This window comes from Camellia sinensis, chromosome 12 (genome assembly GCF_055761805.1).
Source record: "Camellia sinensis isolate YWXY chromosome 12, ASM5576180v1, whole genome shotgun sequence".
Classification (NCBI taxonomy): Eukaryota; Viridiplantae; Streptophyta; class Magnoliopsida; order Ericales; family Theaceae; genus Camellia; species Camellia sinensis.
In genome coordinates this window covers 7260184-7275552 of record NC_138972.1, presented here as the reverse complement: position 1 = coordinate 7275552, position 15369 = coordinate 7260184, and positions in this window count along the sequence as shown.

The window sequence follows — 15369 nt, the reverse complement described above, 5'->3', positions numbered from 1 at the left end:
GCGCAAGAAATGATACGGAAACCCCGTATTTACATATCTGCCACTGTGCAGGAGAATCCGTATAGGTGTTCCAGTGTTCGAACCGTAATGCGCAAGAAATGGTACGGAAACCCCGTATTTACATACCTGCCACTGTGCAGCAGAATCCGTATAGGTGTTCGAGTGTTCGAACCGTAATGCGCAAGAAATGGTACGGAAACCCCGTATTTACATATCTGCCACTGTGCAGGAGAATCCGTATAGGTGTTCGAGTGTTCGAACCGTAATGCGCAAGAAATGGTACGGAAACCCCGTATTTACATATCTGCCGCTGTGCAGGAGAATCCGTATAGGTGTTCGAGTGTTCGAACCGTAATGCGCAAGAAATGGTACGGAAACCCCGTATTTACATATCTGCCGCTGTGCAGGAGAATCCGTATAGGTGTTCGAGTGTTCGAACCGTAATGCGCAAGAAATGGTACGGAAACCCCATATTTACATATCTGCCACTGTGCAGGAGAATCCGTATAGGTGTTCGAGTGTTGGAACCGTAATGCGCAAGAAATGGTACGGAAACCCCGTATTTACATATCTGCCACTGTGCAGGAGAATCCGTATAGGTGTTCGAGTGTTCGAACCGTAATGCGCAAGAAATGGTACGGAAACCCCGTATTTACATATCTGCCACTGTGCAGGAGAATCCGTATAGGTGTTCGAGTGTTCGGACCGTAATGCGCAAGAAATGGTACGGAAACCCCGTATTTACATATCTGCCACTGTGCAGGAGAATCCGTATAGGTGTTCGAGTGTTCGAACTGTAATGCGCAAGAAATGGTACGGAAACCCCGTATTTACATATCTGCCACTGTGCAGCAGAATCCGTATAGGTGTTCGAGTGTTCGAACCGTAATGCGCAAGAAATGGTACGGAAACCCCGTATTTACATATCTGCCACTGTGCAGGAGAATCCGTATAGGTGTTCGAGTGTTCGACCCGTAATGCGCAAGAAATGATACGGAAACCCCGTATTTACATATCTGCCACTGTGCAGGAGAATCCGTATAGGTGTTCCAGTGTTCGAACCGTAATGCGCAAGAAATGGTACGGAAACCCCGTATTTACATACCTGCCACTGTGCAGCAGAATCCGTATAGGTGTTCGAGTGTTCGAACCGTAATGCGCAAGAAATGGTACGGAAACCCCGTATTTACATATCTGCCACTGTGCAGGAGAATCCGTATAGGTGTTCGAGTGTTCGAACCGTAATGCGCAAGAAATGGTACGGAAACCCCGTATTTACATATCTGCCGCTGTGCAGGAGAATCCGTATAGGTGTTCGAGTGTTCGAACCGTAATGCGCAAGAAATGGTACGGAAACCCCGTATTTACATATCTGCCGCTGTGCAGGAGAATCCGTATAGGTGTTCGAGTGTTCGAACCGTAATGCGCAAGAAATGGTACGGAAACCCCATATTTACATATCTGCCACTGTGCAGGAGAATCCGTATAGGTGTTCGAGTGTTCGAACCGTAATGCGCAAGAAATGGTACGGAAACCCCGTATTTACATATCTGCCGCTGTGCAGGAGAATCCGTATAGGTGTTCGAGTGTTCGAACCGTAATGCGCAAGAAATGGTACGGAAACCCCGTATTTACATATCTGCCGCTCTCCAGGAGAATCCGTATAGGTGTTCGAGTGTTCGAACCGTAATGCGCAAGAAATGGTACGGAAACCCCATATTTACATAACTGCCACTGTGCAGGAGAATCCGTATAGGTGTTCGAGTGTTCGAACCGTAATGCGCAAGAAATGGTACGGAAACCCCGTATTTACATATCTGCCACTGTGCAGGAGAATCCGTATAGGTGTTCGAGTGTTCGAACCGTAATGCGCAAGAAATGGTACGGAAACCCCGTATTTACATATCTGCCACTATGTAGGAGAATTCGTATAGGTGTTCGAGTGTTCGAACCGTAATGCGCAAGAAATGGTACGGAAACCCCATATTTACATATCTGCCACTGTGCAGGAGAATCCGTATAGGTGTTCTAGTGTTCGAACCGTAAAGCGCAAGAAATGGTACGGAAACCCCGTATTTACATATCTGCCACTGTGCAGGAGAATCCGTATAGGTGTTCGAGTGTTCGAACCGTAATGCGCAAGAAATGGTACGGAAACCCCGTATTTACATATCTGCCACTGTGCAGCAGAATCCGTATAGGTGTTCGAGTGTTCGGACCGTAATGCGCAAGAAATGGAACGAAAACCCCGTATTTACATATCTGCCACTATGCAGGAGAATCCGTATAGGTGTTCGAGTGTTGGAACCGTAATGCGCAAGAAATGGTACGGAAACCCCGTATTTACATATCTGCCACTGTGCAGGAGAATCCGTATAGGTGTTCGAGTGTTCGAACCGTAATGCGCAAGAAATGGTACGGAAACCCCGTATTTACATATCTGCCACTGTGCAGGAGAATCCGTATAGGTGTTCGAGTGTTCGAACCGTAATGCGCAAGAAATGGTACGGAAACCCCGTATTTACATATCTGCCACTGTGCAGGAGAATCCGTATAGGTGTTCGAGTGTTCGAACTGTAATGCGCAAGAAATGGTACGGAAACCCCGTATTTTCATATCTGCCACTGTGCAGCAGAATCCGTATAGGTGTTCGAGTGTTCGGACCGTAATGCGCAAGAAATGGTACGGAAACCCCGTATTTACATATCTGCCACTGTGCAGGAGAATCCGTATAGGTGTTCGAGTGTTCGCACCGTAATGCGCAAGAAATGGTACGGAAACCCCGTATTTACATATCGGCCACTGTGCAGGAGAATCCGTATAGGTGTTTGAGTGTTCGAACCGTAATGCGCAAGAAATGGTACGGAAACCCCGTATTTACATATCTGCCACTGTGCAGGAGAATCCGTATAGGTGTTCGAGTGTTCGAACCGTAATGCGCAAGAAATGGTACGGAAACCCCGTATTTACATATCTGCCACTGTGCAGGAGAATCCGTATAGGTGTTCGAGTGTTCGACCCGTAATGCGCAAGAAATGATACGGAAACCCCGTATTTACATATCTGCCACTGTGCAGGAGAATCCGTATAGGTGTTCCAGTGTTCGAACCGTAATGCGCAAGAAATGGTACGGAAACCCCGTATTTACATACCTGCCACTGTGCAGCAGAATCCGTATAGGTGTTCGAGTGTTCGAACCGTAATGCGCAAGAAATGGTACGGAAACCCCATATTTACATATCTGCCACTGTGCAGGAGAATCCGTATAGGTGTTCGAGTGTTCGAACCGTAATGCGCAAGAAATGGTACGGAAACCCCGTATTTACATATCTGCCACTATGCAGGAGAATCCGTATAGGTGTTCGAGTGTTCGAACCGTAATGCGCAAGAAATGGTACGGAAACCCCGTATTTACATATCTGCCACTGTGCAGGAGAATCCGTATAGGTGTTCGAGTGTTCGAACCGTAATGCGCCAGAAATGGTACGGAAACCCCGTATTTACATATCTGCCGCTGTGCAGGAGAATCCGTATAGGTGTTCGAGTGTTCGAACCGTAATGCGCAAGAAATGGTACGGAAACCCCGTATTTACATATCTGCCACTGTGCAGGAGAATCCGTATAGGTGTTCGAGTGTTCGAACCGTAATGCGCAAGAAATGGTACGGAAACCCCATATTTACATATCTGCCACTGTGCAGGAGAATCCGTATAGGTGTTCGAGTGTTCGAACCGTAATGCGCAAGAAATGGTACGGAAACCCCGTATTTACATATCTGCCACTGTGCAGGAGAATCCGTATAGGTGTTCGAGTGTTCGAACCGTAATGCGCAAGAAATGGTACGGAAACCCCGTATTTACATATCTGCCACTGTCCAGGAGAATCCGTATAGGTGTTCGAGTGTTCGAACCGTAATGCGCAAGAAATGGTACGGAAACCCCGTATTTACATATCTGCCACTGTGCAGGAGAATCCGTATAGGTGTTCGAGTGTTCGAATCGTAATGCGCAAGAAATGGTACGGAAACCCCGTATTTACATATCTGCCACTGTGCAGGAGAATCCGTATAGGTGTTCGAGTGTTCGAACCGTAATGCGCAAGAAATGGTACGGAAACCCCGTATTTACATATCTGCCACTGTGCAGGAGAATTCGTATAGGTGTTCGAGTGTTCGAACCGTAATGCGCAAGAAATGGTACGGAAACCCCATATTTACATATCTGCCACTGGGCAGGAGAATCCGTATAGGTGTTCTAGTGTTCGAACCGTAAAGCGCAAGAAATGGTACGGAAACCCCGTATTTACATATCTGCCACTGTGCAGGAGAATCCGTATAGGTGTTCGAGTGTTCGAACCGTAATGCGCAAGAAATGGTACGGAAACCCCGTATTTACATATCTGCCACTGTGCAGCAGAATCCGTATAGGTGTTCGAGTGTTCGGACCGTAATGCGCAAGAAATGGTACGGAAACCCCGTATTTACATATCTGCCACTATGCAGGAGAATCCGTATAGGTGTTCGAGTGTTGGAACCGTAATGCGCAAGAAATGGTACGGAAACCCCGTATTTACATATCTGCCACTGTGCAGGAGAATCCGTATAGGTGTTCGAGTGTTCGAACCGTAATGCGCAAGAAATGGTACGGAAACCCCGTATTTACATATCTGCCACTGTGCAGGAGAATCCGTATAGGTGTTCGAGTGTTCGAACCGTAATGCGCAAGAAATGGTACGGAAACCCCGTATTTACATATCTGCCACTGTGCAAGAGAATCCGTATAGGTGTTCGAGTGTTCGAACCGTAATGCGCAAGAAATGGTACGGAAACCCCGTATTTACATATCTGCCACTGTGCAGCAGAATCCGTATAGGTGTTCGAGTGTTCGGACCGTAATGCAAAAGAAATGGTACGGAAACCCCGTATTTACATATCTGCCACTGTGCAGGAGAATCCGTATAGGTGTTCGAGTGTTCGCACCGTAATGCGCAAGAAATGGTACGGAAACCCCGTATTTACATATCGGCCACTGTGCAGGAGAATCCGTATAGGTGTTCGAGTGTTCGAACCGTAATGCGCAAGAAATGGTACGGAAACCCCGTATTTACATATCTGCCACTGTGCAGGAGAATCCGTATAGGTGTTCGAGTGTTCGAACCGTAATGCGCAAGAAATGGTACGGAAACCCCGTATTTACATATCTGCCACTGTGCAGGAGAATCCGTATAGGTGTTCGAGTGTTCGACCCGTAATGCGCAAGAAATGATACGGAAACCCCGTATTTACATATCTGCCACTGTGCAGGAGAATCCGTATAGGTGTTCCAGTGTTCGAACCGTAATGCGCAAGAAATGGTACGGAAACCCCGTATTTACATACCTGCCACTGTGCAGCAGAATCCGTATAGGTGTTCGAGTGTTCGAACCGTAATGCGCAAGAAATGGTACGGAAACCCCATATTTACATATCTGCCACTGTGCAGGAGAATCCGTATAGGTGTTCGAGTGTTCGAACCGTAATGCGCTAGAAATGGTATGGAAACCCCATATTTACATATCTGCCACTGTGCAGAAGAATCCGTATAGGTGTTCGAGTGTTCGAACCGTAATGCGCAAGAAATGGTACGGAAACCCCGTATTTACATATCTGCCACTGTGCAGGAGAATCCGTATAGGTGTTCGAATGTTCGCACCGTAATGCGCAAGAAATGGTACGGAAACCCCGTATTTACATATCTGCCACTGTGCAGGAGAATCCGTATAGGCGTTCGAGTGTTCGAACCGTAAGGCGCAAGAAATGGTACGGAAACCCCGTTTTTACATATCTGCCACTGTGCAGGAGAATCCGTATAGGTGTTCGAGTGTTCGAACCGTAATGCGCAAGAAATGGTACGGAAACCCCATATTTACATATCTGCCACTGTGCAGGAGAATCCGTATAGGTGTTCGAGTGTTCGAACCGTAATGCGCAAGAAATGGTACGGAAACCCCGTATTTACATATCTGCCACTGTGCAGGAGAATCCGTATAGGTGTTCGAGTGTTCGAACCGTAATGCGCAAGAAATGGTACGGAAACCCCGTATTTACATATCTGCCACTGTCCAGGAGAATCCGTATAGGTGTTCGAGTGTTCGAACCGTAATGCGCAAGAAATGGTACGGAAACCCCGTATTTACATATCTGCCACTGTGCAGGAGAATCCGTATAGGTGTTCGAGTGTTCGAATCGTAATGCGCAAGAAATGGTACGGAAACCCCGTATTTACATATCTGCCACTGTGCAGGAGAATCCGTATAGGTGTTCGAGTGTTCGAACCGTAATGCGCAAGAAATGGTACGGAAACCCCGTATTTACATATCTGCCACTATGCAGGAGAATTCGTATAGGTGTTCGAGTGTTCGAACCGTAATGCGCAAGAAATGGTACGGAAACCCCATATTTACATATCTGCCACTGTGCAGGAGAATCCGTATAGGTGTTCTAGTGTTCGAACCGTAAAGCGCAAGAAATGGTACGGAAACCCCGTATTTACATATCTGCCACTGTGCAGGAGAATCCGTATAGGTGTTCGAGTGTTCGAACCGTAATGCGCAAGAAATGGTACGGAAACCCCGTATTTACATATCTGCCACTGTGCAGCATAATCCGTATAGGTGTTCGAGTGTTCGGACCGTAATGCGCAAGAAATGGTACGGAAACCCCGTATTTACATATCTGCCACTATGCAGGAGAATCCGTATAGGTGTTCGAGTGTTGGAACCGTAATGCGCAAGAAATGGTACGGAAACCCCGTATTTACATATCTGCCACTGTGCAGGAGAATCCGTATAGGTGTTCGAGTGTTCGAACCGTAATGCGCAAGAAATGGTACGGAAACCCCGTATTTACATATCTGCCACTGTGCAGGAGAATCCGTATAGGTGTTCGAGTGTTCGAACCGTAATGCGCAAGAAATGGTACGGAAACCCCGTATTTACATATCTGCCACTGTGCAGGAGAATCCGTATAGGTGTTCGAGTGTTCGAACCGTAATGCGCAAGAAATGGTACGGAAACCCCGTATTTACATATCTGCCACTGTGCAGCAGAATCCGTATAGGTGTTCGAGTGTTCGGACCGTAATGCAAAAGAAATGGTACGGAAACCCCGTATTTACATATCTGCCACTGTGCAGGAGAATCCGTATAGGTGTTCGAGTGTTCGCACCGTAATGCGCAAGAAATGGTACGGAAACCCCGTATTTACATATCGGCCACTGTGCAGGAGAATCCGTATAGGTGTTCGAGTGTTCGAACCGTAATGCGCAAGAAATGGTACGGAAACCCCGTATTTACATATCTGCCACTGTGCAGGAGAATCCGTATAGGTGTTCGAGTGTTCGAACCGTAATGCGCAAGAAATGGTACGGAAACCCCGTATTTACATATCTGCCACTGTGCAGGAGAATCCGTATAGGTGTTCGAGTGTTCGACCCGTAATGCGCAAGAAATGATACGGAAACCCCGTATTTACATATCTGCCACTGTGCAGGAGAATCCGTATAGGTGTTCCAGTGTTCGAACCGTAATGCGCAAGAAATGGTACGGAAACCCCGTATTTACATACCTGCCACTGTGCAGCAGAATCCGTATAGGTGTTCGAGTGTTCGAACCGTAATGCGCAAGAAATGGTACGGAAACCCCATATTTACATATCTGCCACTGTGCAGGAGAATCCGTATAGGTGTTCGAGTGTTCGAACCGTAATGCGCTAGAAGTGGTACGGAAACCCCATATTTACATATCTGCCACTGTGCAGGAGAATCCGTATAGGTGTTCGAGTGTTCGAACCGTAATGCGCAAGAAATGGTACGGAAACCCCGTATTTACATATCTGCCACTGTGCAGGAGAATCCGTATAGGTGTTCGAATGTTCGCACCGTAATGCGCAAGAAATGGTACGGAAACCCCGTATTTACATATCTGCCACTGTGCAGGAGAATCCGTATAGGCGTTCGAGTGTTCGAACCGTAATGCGCAAGAAATGGTACGGAAACCCCGTATTTACATATCTGCCACTGTGCAGGAGAATCCGTATAGGTGTTCGAGTGTTCGAACCGTAATGCGCAAGAAATGGTACGGAAACCCCGTATTTACATACCTGCCACTGTGCAGCAGAATCCGTATAGGTGTTCGAGTGTTCGAACCGTAATGCGCAAGAAATGGTACGGAAACCCCATATTTACATATCTGCCACTGTGCAGGAGAATCCGTTTAGGTGTTCGAGTGTTCGAACCGTAATGCGCAAGAAATGGTACGGAAACCCCGTATTTACATATCTGCCACTGTGCAGGAGAATCCGTATAGGTGTTCGAGTGTTCGCACCGTAATGCGCAAGAAATGGTACGGAAACCCCGTATTTACATATCTGCCACTGTGCAGCAGAATCCGTATAAGTGTTCGAGTGTTCGAACCGTAATGCGCAAGAAATGGTACGGAAACCCCGTATTTACATACCTGCCACTGTGCAGGAGAATCCGTATAGGTGTTCGAGTGTTCGAACCGTAATGCGCAAGAAATGGTACGGAAACCCCGTATTTACATATCTGCCACTGTGCAGGAGAATCCGTATAGGTGTTCGAGTGTTCGAACCGTAATGCGCAAGAAATGGTACGGAAACCCCATATTTACATATCTGCCACTGTGCAGGAGAATCCGTATAGGTGTTCGAGTGTTCGAACCGTAATGCGCAAGAAATGGTACGGAAACCCCGTATTTACATATCTGCCACTGTGCAGGAGAATCCGTATAGGTGTTCGAGTGTTCGAACCGTAATGCGCAAGAAATGGTACGGAAACCCCGTATTTACATATCTGCCACTGTGCAGGAGAATCCGTATAGGTGTTCGAGTGTTCGAACCGTAATGCGCAAGAAATGGTACGGAAACCCCGTATTTACATATCTGCCACTGTGCAGGAGAATCCGTATAGGTGTTCGAGTGTTCGAACCGTAATGCGCAAGAAATGGTACGGAAACCCCATATTTACATATCTGCCACTGTGCAGGAGAATCCGTATAGGTGTTCGAGTGTTCGAACCGTAATGCGCAAGAAATGGTACGGAAACCCCGTATTTACATATCTGCCACTGTGCAGGAGAATCCGTATAGGTGTTCGAGTGTTCGAACCGTAATGCGCAAGAAATGGTACGGAAACCCCATATTTACATATCTGCCACTGTGCAGGAGAATCCGTATAGGTGTTCGAGTGTTCGAACCGTAATGCGCAAGAAATGGTACGGAAACCCCGTATTTACATATCTGCCACTGTGCAGGAGAATCCGTATAGGTGTTCGAGTGTTCGAACCGTAATGCGCAAGAAATGGTACGGAAACCCCGTATTTACATATCTGCCACTGTGCAGGAGAATCCGTATAGGTGTTCGAGTGTTCGAACCGTAATGCGCAAGAAATGGTACGGAAACCCCGTATTTACATATCTGCCACTGTGCAGGAGAATCCGTATAGGTGTTCGAGTGTTCGAACCGTAATGCGCAAGAAATGGTACGGAAACCCCGTATTTACATATCTGCCACTGTGCAGGAGAATCCGTATAGGTGTTCGAGTGTTCGAACCGTAATGCGCAAGAAATGGTACGGAAACCCCGTATTTACATATCTGCCACTGTGCAGCAGAATCCGTATAGGTGTTCGAGTGTTCGGACCGTAATGTGCAAGAAATGGTACGGAAACCCCGTATTTACATATCTGCCACTATGCAGGAGAATCCGTATAGGTGTTCGAGTGTTCGCAACGTAATGCGCAAGAAATGGTACGGAAACCCCGTATTTACATATCTGCCACTGTGCAGGAGAATCCGTATAGGTGTTCGAGTGTTCGAACCGTCATGCGCAAGAAATGGTACGGAAACCCCGTATTTACATATCTGCCACTGTGCAGGAGAATCCGTATAGGTGTTCGAGTGTTCGAACCGTAATGCGCAAGAAATGGTACGGAAACCCCGTATTTACATATCTGCCACTGTGCAGGAGAATCCGTATAGGCGTTCGAGTGTTCGAACCGTAATGCGCAAGAAATGGTACGGAAACCCCGTATTTACATATCTGCCACTGTGTAGGAGAATCCGTATAGGTGTTCGAGTGTTCGAACCGTAATGCGCAAGAAATGGTACGGAAACCCCGTATTTACATACCTGCCACTGTGCAGCAGAATCCGTATAGGTGTTCGAGTGTTCGAACCGTAATGCGCAAGAAATGGTACGGAAACCCCATGTTTACATATCTGCCACTGTGCAGGAGAATCCGTATAGGTGTTCGAGTGTTCGAACCGTAATGCGCAAGAAATGGTACGGAAACCCCGTATTTACATATCTGCCACTGCGCAGGAGAATCCGTATAGGTGTTCGAATGTTCGCACCGTAATGCGCAAGAAATGGTACGGAAACCCCGTATTTACATATCTGCCACTGTGCAGGAGAATCCGTATAGGCGTTCGAGTGTTCGAACCGTAATGCGCAAGAAATGGTACGGAAACCCCGTATTTACATATCTGCCACTGTGCAGGAGAATCCGTATAGGTGTTCGAGTGTTCGAACCGTAATGCGCAAGAAATGGTACGGAAACCCCGTATTTACATACCTGCCACTGTGCAGCAAAATCCGTATAGGTGTTCGAGTGTTCGAACCGTAATGCGCAAGAAATGCTATGGAAACCCCATATTTACATATCTGCCACTGTGCAGGAGAATCCGTTTAGGTGTTCGAGTGTTCGAACCGTAATGCGCAAGAAATGGTACGGAAACCCCGTATTTACATATCTGCCACTGTGCAGGAGAATCCGTATAGGTGTTCGAGTGTTCGCACCGTAATGCGCAAGAAATGGTACGGAAACCCCGTATTTACATATCTGCCACTGTGCAGGAGAATCCGTATAGGTGTTCGAGTGTTCGAACCGTAATGCGCAAGAAATGGTACGGAAACCCCGTATTTACATATCTGCCACTGTGCAGGAGAATCCGTATAGGTGTTCGAGTGTTCGAACCGTAATGCGCAAGAAATGGTACGGAAACCCCGTATTTACATATCTGCCACTGTGCAGGAGAATCCGTATAGGTGTTCGAGTGTTCGAACCGTAATGCGCAAGAAATGGTACGGAAACCCCGTATTTACATATCTGCCACTGTGCAGGAGAATCCGTATAGGTGTTCGAGTGTTCGAACCGTAATGCGCAAGAAATGGTACGGAAACCCCGTATTTACATATCTGCCACTGTGCAGGAGAATCCGTATAGGTGTTCGAGTGTTCGAACCGTAATGCGCAAGAAATGGTACGGAAACCCCGTATTTACATATCTGCCACTGTGCAGGAGAATCCGTATAGGTGTTCGAGTGTTCGAACCGTAATGCGCAAGAAATGGTACGGAAACCCCGTATTTACATACCTGCCACTGTGCAGCAGAATCCGTATAGGTGTTCTAGTGTTCGAACCGTAAAGCGCAAGAAATGGTACGGAAACCCCGTATTTACATATCTGCCACTGTGCAGGAGAATCCGTATAGGTGTTCGAGTGTTCGAACCGTAATGCGCAAGAAATGGTACGGAAACCCCGTATTTTCATATCTGCCACTGTGCAGCAGAATCCGTATAGGTGTTCGAGTGTTCGGACCGTAATGCGCAAGAAATGGTACGGAAACCCCGTATTTACATATCTGCCACTATGCAGGAGAATCCGTATAGGTGTTCGAGTGTTCGCAACGTAATGCGCAAGAAATGGTACGGAAACCCCGTATTTACATATCTGCCACTGTGCAGGAGAATCCGTATAGGTGTTCGAGTGTTCGAACCGTCATGCGCAAGAAATGGTACGGAAACCCCGTATTTACATATCTGCCACTGTGCAGGAGAATCCGTATAGGTGTTCGAGTGTTCGAACCGTAATGCGCAAGAAATGGTACGGAAACCCCGTATTTACATATCTGCCACTGTGCAGGAGAATCCGTATAGGTGTTCGAGTGTTCGAACCGTAATGCGCAAGAAATGGTACGGAAACCCCATATTTACATATCTGCCACTGTGCAGGAGAATCCGTATAGGTGTTCGAGTGTTCGAACCGTAATGCGCAAGAAATGGTACGGAAACCCCGTATTTACATATCTGCCACTGTGCAGGAGAATCCGTATAGGTGTTCGAGTGTTCGAACCGTAATGCGCAAGAAATGGTACGGAAACCCCGTATTTACATATCTGCCACTGTGCAGGAGAATCCGTATAGGTGTTCGAGTGTTCGAACCGTAATGCGCAAGAAATGGTACGGAAACCCCGTATTTACATATCTGCCACTGTGCAGGAGAATCCGTATAGGTGTTCGAGTGTTCGAACCGTAATGCGCAAGAAATGGTACGGAAACCCCATATTTACATATCTGCCACTGTGCAGGAGAATCCGTATAGGTGTTCGAGTGTTCGAACCGTAATGCGCAAGAAATGGTACGGAAACCCCGTATTTACATACCTGCCACTGTGCAGCAGAATCCGTATAGGTGTTCTAGTGTTCGAACCGTAAAGCGCAAGAAATGGTACGGAAACCCCGTATTTACATATCTGCCACTGTGCAGGAGAATCCGTATAGGTGTTCGAGTGTTCGAACCGTAATGCGCAAGAAATGGTACGGAAACCCCGTATTTACATATCTGCCACTGTGCAGCAGAATCCGTATAGGTGTTCGAGTGTTCGGACCGTAATGCGCAAGAAATGGTACGGAAACCCCGTATTTACATATCTGCCACTATGCAGGAGAATCCGTATAGGTGTTCGAGTGTTCGCAACGTAATGCGCAAGAAATGGTACGGAAACCCCGTATTTACATATCTGCCACTGTGCAGGAGAATCCGTATAGGTGTTCGAGTGTTCGAACCGTCATGCGCAAGAAATGGTACGGAAACCCCGTATTTACATATCTGCCACTGTGCAGGAGAATCCGTATAGGTGTTCGAGTGTTCGAACCGTAATGCGCAAGAAATGGTACGGAAACCCCGTATTTACATATCTGCCACTGTGCAGGAGAATCCGTATAGGTGTTCGAGTGTTCGAACCGTAATGCGCAAGAAATGGTACGGAAACCCCATATTTACATATCTGCCACTGTGCAGGAGAATCCGTATAGGTGTTCGAGTGTTCGAACCGTAATGCGCAAGAAATGGTACGGAAACCCCGTATTTACATATCTGCCACTGTGCAGGAGAATCCGTATAGGTGTTCGAGTGTTCGAACCGTAATGCGCAAGAAATGGTACGGAAACCCCGTATTTACATATCTGCCACTGTCCAGGAGAATCCGTATAGGTATTCGAGTGTTCGAACCGTAATGCGCAAGAAATGGTACGGAAACCCCGTATTTACATATCTGCCACTGTGCAGGAGAATCCGTATAGGTGTTCGAGTGTTCGAATCGTAATGCGCAAGAAATGGTACGGAAACCCCGTATTTACATATCTGCCACTGTGCAGGAGAATCCGTATAGGTGTTCGAGTGTTCGAACCGTAATGCGCAAGAAATGGTACGGAAACCCCGTATTTACATATCTGCCACTATGCAGGAGAATCCGTATAGGTGTTCGAGTGTTCGAACCGTAATGCGCAAGAAATGGTACGGAAACCCCATATTTACATATCTGCCACTGTGCAGGAGAATCCGTATAGGTGTTCTAGTGTTCGAACCGTAAAGCGCAAGAAATGGTACGGAAACCCCGTATTTACAAATCTGCCACTGTGCAGGAGAATCCGTATAGGTGTTCGAGTGTTCGAACCGTAATGCGCAAGAAATGGTACGGAAACCCCGTATTTACATATCTGCCACTGTGCAGCAGAATCCGTATAGGTGTTCGAGTGTTCGGACCGTAATGCGCAAGAAATGGTACGGAAACCCCGTATTTACATATCTGCCACTCTGCAGGAGAATCCGTATAGGTGTTCGAGTGTTCGCAACGTAATGCGCAAGAAATGGTACGGAAACCCCGTATTTACATATCTGCCACTGTGCAGGAGAATCCGTATAGGTGTTCGAGTGTTCGAACCGTCATGCGCAAGAAATGGTACGGAAACCCCGTATTTACATATCTGCCACTGTGCAGGAGAATCCGTATAGGTGTTCGAGTGTTCGAACCGTAATGCGCAAGAAATGGTACGGAAACCCCGTATTTACATATCTGCCACTGTGCAGGAGAATCCGTATAGGCGTTCGAGTGTTCGAACCGTAATGCGCAAGAAATGGTACGGAAACCCCGTATTTACATATCTGCCACTGTGTAGGAGAATCCGTATAGGTGTTCGAGTGTTCGAACCGTAATGCGCAAGAAATGGTACGGAAACCCCGTATTTACATATCTGCCACTATGCAGGAGAATCCGTATAGGTGTTCGAGTGTTCGCAACGTAATGCGCAAGAAATGGTACGGAAACCCCGTATTTACATATCTGCCACTGTGCAGGAGAATCCGTATAGGTGTTCGAGTGTTCGAACCGTCATGCGCAAGAAATGGTACGGAAACCCCGTATTTACATATCTGCCACTGTGCAGGAGAATCCGTATAGGTGTTCGAGTGTTCGAACCGTAATGCGCAAGAAATGGTACGGAAACCCCGTATTTACATATCTGCCACTGTGCAGGAGAATCCGTATAGGTGTTCGAGTGTTCGAACCGTAATGCGCAAGAAATGGTACGGAAACCCCATATTTACATATCTGCCACTGTGCAGGAGAATCCGTATAGGTGTTCGAGTGTTCGAACCGTAATGCGCAAGAAATGGTACGGAAACCCCGTATTTACATATCTGCCACTGTGCAGGAGAATCCGTATAGGTGTTCGAGTGTTCGAACCGTAATGCGCAAGAAATGGTACGGAAACCCCGTATTTACATATCTGCCACTGTGCAGGAGAATCCGTATAGGTGTTCGAGTGTTCGAACCATAATGCGCAAGAAATGGTACGGAAACCCCGTATTTACATATCTGCCACTGTGCAGGAGAATCCGTATAGGTGTTCGAGTGTTCGAACCGTAATGCGCAAGAAATGGTACGGAAACCCCCTATTTACATATCTGCCACTGTGCAGGAGAATCCGTATAGGTGTTCGAGTGTTCGAACCGTAATGCGCAAGAAATGGTACGGAAACCCCGTATTTACATACCTGCCACTGTGCAGCAGAATCCGTATAGGTGTTCTAGTGTTCGAACCGTAAAGCGCAAGAAATGGTACGGAAACCCCGTATTTACATATCTGCCACTGTGCAGGAGAATCCGTATAGGTGTTCGAGTGTTCGAACCGTAATGCGCAAGAAATGGTACGGAAACCCCGTATTTACATATCTGCCACTGTGCAGGAGAATCCGT